The 10,048-nt window shown below is 35.3% G+C and overlaps 1 long non-coding RNA gene across 1 annotated transcript in view; it reads right to left on the bottom strand.

The window, feature by feature from the left end:
* The window catches only part of LOC111521402, a 40,232-nt gene extending 34,869 nt beyond the window's left edge, over positions 1-5,363 (bottom strand). The window contains exons 1-2 of the long non-coding RNA XR_002724940.1: positions 5,272-5,363; positions 4,165-4,355 (exon numbers count right to left, since the gene is read on the bottom strand). This is a non-coding gene — a long non-coding RNA (uncharacterized LOC111521402). The remainder of the gene's footprint in view (positions 1-4,164; positions 4,356-5,271) is intronic.
* Between the last annotated feature and the right edge of the window lie 4,685 nt (positions 5,364-10,048).

Genomic DNA, 10,048 nt, shown 5'->3' with positions numbered 1-10,048 from the left:
TCAGACAACTGTTTCACCAAGTAAGCCAAGTACACTAAGTAGACCAAGTAAGCCAAGTACACTAAGTAGACCAAAAGACTAAGGGTGTCATTAATGCAAAACAATACATTGTTTAGAACACACGCAAGGTCATCTAATTTTGTGAAGTTTGTGCTTTTCATTGTCTTCAGCTATTTTATAATTCTGTAGAGGTAGACATTAACCTGCAGAAGATGATAGCAATGCAAATAATTCTTGGTTAGAGGCATGCAAATAAACTCTGTCCAGTGGAAATTCAATCGACTTCCCTCTCCCACTGTTGAAGAAGCTAGTTTTGCATCTATTAAGCAAATTTAAATCAGCCTTTCTGATGAGCTTGTGTATTGGTTGGCTGTTTAAATTCTCCTTTGTAGCAACCCATTTTAACAACTTTTCCAGTTCCTTCACTAATTAGTGAGTGAAATAAAAATGTTGACATGTATCTATTTTATATTTGTATGAGTCATGATTATATCCTCTTTTATCATTTATCCTTTACCAATAGTGTGCAAACCAAGTGAAATATCCCCACCGTAGTCTTTATAACTCCTTCCTCTTAAAAGAAATGAAGACTGAGACAAGTTGATCCATAGAAAGTGATTTGATCTAATAAGATCAAATAGCATACATAGAAATACAATTCCTACGGACATGGATTTGATAAAGCAATCATTTTACCTTCCTGAAAGGAGTATAAAAGGGCATTTCAGAAGTTCTGGAGGATTTATACCTTGCCCGTAGTGGAAGAAAATAATGATATTAGCCTCAAATCACCACAGGCTCATTTCAAATAACTATGAGGAACTATAGCCATATAAGCCAGTAGGTACTTAGTATTGTATAGATCTATTTAGAGATGATCATTTAGAGAAATGAATCAAATTTTATTAGTTTGAGGACAGGAATTTCAGTTCACCAAAAATTATGTCCCTATCTAAGCGTACTTTCCTTACTTCTAGAAGTTAGCAGTGCCCACATTCTCTTCAGTCCCTTTTTCATCACATAATAAGGTCATTCTAAAAGTGGAACTGTATTTCTTTTTTTAATGTGTTCATAACATCTGGTTTGCTAAATCTAACATAATTTATATTGCTGCTCAATTCCCATTATTGTGTCATTATTCATGGGTTGGTTATTGCAAAACTTGGACTTGGCTAATGATTTGAGACTGGCCATGTGACAGGTCTGAGGCAGTGACTCTACACAAGAAACAAGGTGTGATGAGGCCCAAAGACACATGTTCTCTGAAAGAAAGCAATATACTCAAGTTATATGAAACTCAGGTCAGACTTTTAGAAATGGACTTTTGCAAATATAAAGCATATAATTCCCAAAAGATGATCCTCTTATAGGTCTGAAGATTCAAAATGTTATGAAAGAAATAAACATGAATGTACATAGAGATGTGGAATATGTAATTCATTAACAACCATACTTTTCTCATTATATTTAGTAGAAACAAAGCTTCACCAAGGGCCTAGAAACCCAACTCACTACAGTCTACAATGAATTATTCATCTATGTAATGCATAATTTTACCAAATGACTTCTAAGACCCCTTTAAGCATGTAGAAAGTATATGTTTTTAAATTTTTTCATACTTTTCAGTTTTTCCTAAAACTTCAACACAAGTGAAAATTTTTAGACAGTGGATTTTGAATAAACAAAAGAAAACTTTGAATTCAAACCCATCCAGGAAGATTTAGAATTAAAAGTAAGACGAGTTTATTATTTAAATCATTTTTTAAATCAGGCACAATCAAGATAAATGACAGAAATCTTAGTAAAGCCCTCTGGAGCCTGACTAAAGGAGGCAGAAAACAACTTTGGCACAAATGTGCTGAAAGATGGAGTGAGGAAGATGTGAGCTCAGTCAATGTTAGACAGGCCAAGTCTAAGGTGGAAATTCCATCAGGTACTGGAGCTCATGAGAGATGTCAGGGCAGGAGATATAAAATTGAGCTCTAAAGCCATAAAACAGTGAACAGAGGCAAACAAGCCATTCAAGAATTTCAGAGAAGGACCGAGAAAAGAAGGAAAAAACAACTGTACACTTCTCCGAAGCCAAGAAAGAGAGCGAAGATTCAAGCACCCCGAAAGATAAAAGCAGAGCTCTATTCATGCTCCACCAAATTTGGCAACAGGCTCCAAAAATTATGAAATAATGGAGATTTTCCATTAGCAAAAAAAAAAAAAAAAAAAAAAAAAAGCTACTATAGTCCTTGCTTCCTGAAAGTTAAAGATAGTAATTCTGTATTTTCACTCAGAATCAGATCTGTAATAAATTTTTCTAGATTGGACAGATATATGTGAACTCTTGTAACTTTCTACTGTACAAGATCAACCTGGGAGCACCTAGAAAAAAAGTGTGCTTTCTCTCTTTTATTGATTTTTTACAGAGATGATTTTAACCAGAAAATACAAAATTGAGATTAAGATTTAGCATGGTGCAAAAAGTATGCATCTACAGTCATCAGTGTTGAAAAACAAGATCTTTATGAAACAAACATGATGTATTTTATATAATATCTATAAAATATAAAAGGCTAGAGATTCATTCAAGGCTAGTAAATAATGAAAGAAAACTAACCACATGCAAATGCTAAAAGAGTCAGAGATAATCATGAAAAACCGTGATGGTAGCTGTATTTAGGGAGGGGTGAGAAGCAGGTTTTTAAAAGATAAAATGCAAAGGTTTCTCCTGTACAGTTTGGTAGCACAGAGAAGTGGTTAGCAGCTCTGAAGAAAATAAAATTCCAGGGTTTAGACAGGCTACCTGAAGACATTTACAGAGCATTATTTAAACAGACGGCAAGCTCTGTTGCTGCTTAGCTGCCGTTTATTCCCAGAATCTTCTTCCCCTAGCTAGGTCACCGTAAGATCCAAGCAGTGCTTGTACATAATTATTCTCAAGGCAACCACACAACAGAGAGCTGGAAATGCGTCTCGGTTGAATAGTGTTCTCTTGATTTGACAAACGCCCTTTTGCATCTATATGCACATCCTCCTGTAACATTTGCAGGCACTGAATTGTGCCAAAGAGTTTTGACAAAGCCTCAGGTGCGGTCAGTAGCTTTTCTTTCTTTTTATATCGGGAGGGATGGGGGATAAGAGGTGGGGAAATGTGCTAGGGTGCCACAAGTACCATTGTGAGCCTTAGAATGTTTCCCAAGTAGAAAAGAAGTAAACATCACTAGAGACAGGATTTCTAAAGCCGTTGTGCTTGTTAAAAAGACAAACAAAGAAAGACTTATGGGGGCAAAAATAACAAACCAGCTCTCAATTCATTTTCCAAATCCTTCTAAGGGTTTAAAATAGTTAAATTAAGGCCAGCACATCTTTAACTACTAAACAACACATTCCTTATCTAGTTTTTATGACTCCTCACACAATTTATATTCCTGCTAAGAACCCTGTCTGGCTTCTTCCCCAAACCCATGCCATACAGGAGCCTGGCTCCATGGCAGCCCTCAGGGTCCAGGCTGTGGGAATCCAGGAAGGTAGGGCTATTGTCACAAGGTCCTGCCAGTGGTGAAAGCCCTTTGGCCAAGAGCATTGCAGGAAGCACATTGTATGAATTATGTCTTGTCTTGACAACCTTGTGTGATCCTTAACAACATCAGAATTTCATTAATATGAATATAAAATGACACACTCTTTTAAAACACTAATAATCTATTAGAATTTAAGGCAATGTCATGCCACAGCATTGAGAAGAAAAAGCAAATCTATATGACACTCCAGCAGAGTAAATATTGAATATCAACACAGTATAATTTAAAGGCCAAAACTGATTGTGGTTTCACCAACAGCCAATCATCTTACAGACTACTTCATACCAACAAAGCTTAGGGTGTATCTAAGCATATGGCAGCACTACTAAGAAATATTGTCCCTGTTCTACATCGTCATTGCCCTAGACAACAGATGACATCCCACACTCCCATGTCTGCTCCCAATTCTTGCTAAGACCACTTTATCACAGCATCTCCTGTACAAGTCTCTTTCCTACATATTCATTGGATCCTTGTCCCATTGGGAACACACTTTATTTATGGAGGGGAAAAATCATGAAAAACATGGTTTAAAGTCAGAGAGCCAGAGGTTGAAATCTCAATCCTACCACTTAGAAGATCTGCTGCTTACCTTCTCAGATGGCATTATCTGTCACATGTTCCCTTAAAAAGTCAAAGATTGGGGATTCTGGGATGAGCAGGGGACAGATTTCCTGGCGACTCAGGCACTGTCTCTATTCTCCAGATGGTGATGATCTGAGCCTCATCCATACCCTCCATTTTGGTTCTTGCTAAGGGGCTACTCACTCTATGCTACAGAGGCTCTCCAGCAATCATGTGCAATCAAAAATAAAAACAATACATTTCTTATTAATAGTATTTCTATTTGGCCCTAAATTATAAACTGAAGGAATGTCTGGCCTCTGTTCTGCTGTCAAATAATAATGCCACTATTTGCACAGTGCTTATTATATGCCAAGCACTTTACACACAGTATCTCATTTCAGCCTAACAAGAACACTGTGGAATAGGTGCTATTCCTCGTCATTCTGCAGATGAGGAAATTTGGGCACTGTGAGTTTGCATGACTTGCCTACGTTAAAAGGCTATCCAGTGGCTGAACCTAGATTCAAATGCAGGTAATCTCTACCCTGAGCCTGAATTTTTAACCACTCCCCTCTACTAACTCAAAGTAGTAGTACTGGGCTGAGAAGAAATGCCTTCTCACTGTTCACATTACGAAACGGAAAGAATGGGGGAAAAAATAAGAGAAGAGCACAGTAAGAGAAAAACATTTTATCAAGAAGACTTAATTAAGAACAGGCATTATGAACAGATCAGCATGGTAATACAGGGAGACAAAGCATAAAGCATTTTAGGGACTTAACTAACAGCTAAAGAGAGAACACATCTCCATAATTTTATAATTGTCAATGTGTGATAATCTTCCAAGTTTTAAGACAGTGCTTATCAGACTGTACTGTAACTATCACTTTTCACATTTATTTCCCTCTTATACTAAGAATGTGGTCAGAGTCCTTTTCATCCTTGTATCTACAGAGCTTAGCCCCATGACTGGCACCCAGCAGACAATCAAATAGTGTTGGATGAATGAGTGAATTGAATACTGAAAACTCCATTTAGTGTTTATGGGTGCCAAACATTTAAGGATTTTTAGGGAAAAAGCAAACCACAGAGGCCTGAGGCAGTAAAGTGCCTTAAGGAAGAAGATCTTTACCTGGATCATGTAGAATGAGTGGGATTTTAACTTCAGCTAAGGACTGATTGAAAGATGACAGGGTGTTGTTTTAATCTCATTCCAGCTTTTCTCGACTAAACTTGCCAATTCTAGGAACAAATGCTTAGAAATGCAATATTGTTTTCTTTTATGAGCTAGGTTGAATAATCCTGGGACCAAAAGCTGTGAATAAAAGATAGTACATTTTGGCAAACTATAAAAAGGAAAGGTGTTAAAGTAAAACTAATTAGAAAGTGTATGCCAAGAAAAAAAATCAAGAATCTGTTTTTCAAGAATTGTCCCTTCATATAATTGCCTATGGGCTTTCTATTATCTGGTAAAATACTGCAATATTCCAACAGCCTAATTTAGATTTCTACCACTCCCTAATCCTAACAGGTATTTAAAGAATTTCATGGTCTTCTGATTACTACTTTAGAAACGTATTTACATAAATAATACACAGTGATGTTGCTTTGGCACCAACATACATTTTCAGAGTTACTCTTACCAAAGGATATTGAAATTATAACAGAAGATAATCTATTCTAACCTAAGAGGCATACTCAGAACAAGCCATCACTCTTCTGTATTTCTAATACATCATTTTCTTCATTAGATTTTGCTAGTACAACCTTTCCACCCATATGCATTCTTCAATGACATAAGTTTACATTCAATTGATTGCTTATGGCAATCAATTCCTTAAAAGCTACTCTTGAGTTAGGTGCCCAAGTTTATATATGCATCATAATTTTCAGAAAAAGAATTTTGAATTGTCATAATCAGCCATGCACATAGAGTTAGAAAATTTAGGAACCAAATTGGAAGAGATAAGGTAGAAATTTATTACAATTGTTTTATGCCTTTATTAACATAGATGGAATCATTTTCAGTGCCAAAATTTGGGGCGTTTTAATGATCATTAATTATTTCATTCCATAACATTTACATTTGAAAACATGCTGGGACTGTGATGTTGAATTAAACTATAGCTGGGTTCTTTGTTTGTCATGTACAACATTGATATTTTGATGAAGCAGGGCATCCTTTGCAAATCAGTTTAGTATTGCTGCTGTAACAAAGTAGAACAAACTTAGTGGCTTAAAACAACAGTTTATTACAGTTCTGTAGGTCAGAAGTCTAGTACAGGTCACACCAGACTAAAATAAAAATGTAGGCAGGCTGGAGGTTCTAGGAGGTAATCTGTTTCCTATTCATTTGGATTGCTGGTAGATTTCAACTTCTTGCAGATGTAGAACTGAGATCCCCATTTTCTTCCTGTCTGTAGCTGAAGGTCTTTCCCACTGCATTCTTTGGCTCATGGTCACCTGCCTGCAGCTTCAATTCCAGCAAAAACAGGTACAATTCTACTCATGTCTCATCTTTTTGACCCAACATTATGCCTTTCTTTTCCACTTTTAGGGACTTGTATGATTAGATTGAGCCCATGTGTATAATCTGGGATAATCTCCCCATATCAAGGTCCTTAACTTTAATCATATCCCCAAAGTCTGTCTTTTTATTATTATTATACTTTAAGTTCTGGGATACATATGCAGAACATGCAGGTTTGTTTCATAGGTACACATGTGCCATGGTGGTTTGCTGCACCCATCAACCTGTCATCTACATTAGGTATTTCTCCTAATGCTACCCCTCCACTTGCCCTCAGCCTCCAACAGGCCCTGGTGTGTGATGTTTCCCTCTCTGTGTCCATGTGTTCTCATTGTTCAACTCCCACTTATGAGTGAGAACATGCCATGTTTGGTTTTCTGTTCCTGTGTTAGTTTGCTGACAATGATGGTTTCCAGCTTTATCCGTGTCCCTGCAAAGGAAATGAACTCTTTTTTCATGTCTGCATAGTGTATATCCCATGATGTATATGTGCTACATTTTCTTTATCCAGTCTATCATTGATGGGCATTTGGGTTGGTTCCAAGTATTTGCTTTTGTGAATAGTGCTGCAATAAACATATATGTGCATGTGTCTTTATAGCAGAATGATTTATAATCCTTTGGGTATATACCCAATAATGGGATTGCTGGGTCAAATGGTATTTCTGGTTCTAGATCCTTGAGGAATCACCATACTGTCTCCCACAGTGTCTTCAACACTGGTTGAACTAATTTACGGGCCAACAAACCCAAAGTCTCTTTTAAGAAATTCACAGGTACCTGGGAGTAGGGTGTGGACATCTTTGGGGGTCATTATTCTGCTTTGCATACTTCTTCAGAATATTTTGTATTTTAAAATAAAAATACACCAAATTGAAAAGGAAACAAATATACCTAAATATAGTTAGTGAAAGAAATGTTTAAGCAAATTTGTGGTTTAGTTATATGTCCGCATCTTCACTAATGCTTTAAATAATAAGATCAAGTGGTGAGTCTACTAACCCTTTTTCAAAGGGTTCAGCATAAATGATACTTTATTAGAAAAAAACTATAAATGTAATATGAAAATACGTGTGAGTTCCATTGGTAACAATGTCACAGCTACTGCCAATACTATTGTGCCTCGTTGCTTATGCTTATAACTGAAAAACATGATAAATTTCAGTTTTAAATCAGTTTAAAAAAAGAAAGATGTATGTGCACCCCTCACCCCCAAAATTACACAACTCCTGAGTTTTTAAATCCTAAATTCCTGAGACTCTAAAGTTCTGAATTAATCTAAAGTTCTAAATTAATCTAAAGACTCTAAAGTTCTGAATTAATCTTTTTTTTCCAGTATATTTTAGTGCAAATTTCTAGGGCAGAGATTTTTAGTTTGGGCTATATAAAATGAAAACTAGTGACTTTTTAAAAACCCATCTGAGAACATAGGTCCCAGGCAAACTAGAACCCAAAGCCAAGATCATCTGCAGCAAAAGCCATTGGAACAACTAACTAGCAGCAACCCTTAGATGAAGCTTATCCAACCCATGGCCCAACGGGCTACATGCAGCCCAGGATGGCTTTGAATGAATCCCAACACAAATTTGTAAACTTTCTTAAAAGATTTTTGCAATTTTTTTTTAAGCTCATCAGCTATCGTTAGTGTATTTTATGTGTGGCCCAATACAATTCTTTTTCTCTCAATGTGGCCCAGGGAAGCCAAAAGCTTGTACATTCCTGACTTAGATGGTAATTTTGGTGAATTGATGGTGATGCTAGAAATCTAAAACAGAGCAAGGGTGGTGAAGATTATCTGATGGGCTCATCAGTAGACTCAACCCAAGGAAATGATCAGTGACCTTAAAGAAACATTAGCAGAACTTCCTGAATTAAAATGCAAAGAGAAGACAAGATGTAAAAGAAAAACAAACAAACAAAACAGAATAAAACAGAATAGCCAATGGTTATGGGACAATTTCAAAAGATGTAATATTACAGAATGCCAGAATATAAAAAAAGACAAAATGAGACAAAAGAAATATTTGAAGTAATAATGACCAAGAAATTTCCAAAATTAATTATAGACAACAAACCACAGATCAAGGAAGCTCAGAGATACCCCGAGAATAAATAACCTCTCTTTCCTCCCTCCAAAAACAAAAACTATCTATAGGCATATCATATTCAAGCTGTGGAAAACTGAATGCAAAGAGAAAATATTGAAAGTAACCAGAAAGAAATAAAATGCTTTACCTTTACAGGAACAGGAATAATAATTACAGTGGACTTCTCACCAGAAACTATGCAAGCAATATTTAAAATATTTAAAGTAACAAGCAAAATATTTAAAGTGTTAAAAGAAAAAAACCTGGAATTCTATATCAAAATACATTGTCCTTCATAAATGAAACAAAAATGTCCTTCATAAATGAAACAAAAATATTTTATCAAACAAAAACTGAGGGACTTCATTGCCAGCATATCTATCATGTAAAAAATGTGTAAAGATTGTCTTTAGATAGAATGAAAACTATGTAAGCCGGATACTTTAGTCTACATTAAAAAAGAAGAACAAGGGAGGAGAATAAATAAAGAAAAATTAAATCTTTTATTTTTCATATTCTTAATTGATTAAAAGATAACTATTTATTGCTTATTTATTGTTACTAAATAATAATAATAACAACTTCTATCTTCTGGATAATTAGAAGAATGGCAGCAACGTCACAAGAGATGCAAGGGACAAATCAGGACTACATGTGAAATGGAGTACTTTTATTTGAAGGTGAACTTAGATTTGTTAAAATTTTATGTTGTAAACTACAGGACAACCACTAACAATATTTGTAAAAGTAAGATAATATGCTAAGAGAGATAGGAAAATGGAATTACATAAAATGCTCAATTAAAATGAAAGAAGGCAGAAAAGACAGCTTTTGGCAAGAAATAAAAAACAGTAAAAACGTGGTTGATATTAATCCAAGTATATTAATAATCACTTTAAAGACAAATGGTCCATATATATTAATTAAAAGACACATTGTTGAGTGAATTAACAAACAGAACTGAACTATATGTTGCATACAAGAAATTTACTTTACATATAGACTCTGACAGGATAAATGTAAAGGGATGGAAAAAGATATACTGTGCTAATACTGATTCAAAGAAAGCTGAAGTAACTCAATTAATTTGAGACAATGCAGACTTCAGAAGAAGAAAAAATGCCATGAATGAACAAAGCAATGATTAAATGATAAAGGGAATGATTATCCAAAAAGTGACAACAATCCTAACAATAGAGCATCAAACTATGTGAGGCAAAAACTGATAGAACTTTAAGGCAAAATAGGTAAACTTACTATTATAGTTGGAATCTTAACCATCTATCTTTCAG

Source organism: Piliocolobus tephrosceles, chromosome 2 (assembly GCF_002776525.5).
Source record: "Piliocolobus tephrosceles isolate RC106 chromosome 2, ASM277652v3, whole genome shotgun sequence".
Lineage (NCBI taxonomy): Eukaryota > Metazoa > Chordata > Mammalia > Primates > Cercopithecidae > Piliocolobus > Piliocolobus tephrosceles.
The sequence above is the reverse complement of the archived record's forward strand: the minus strand, read 5'-3'. Positions and strand labels throughout refer to the sequence as shown.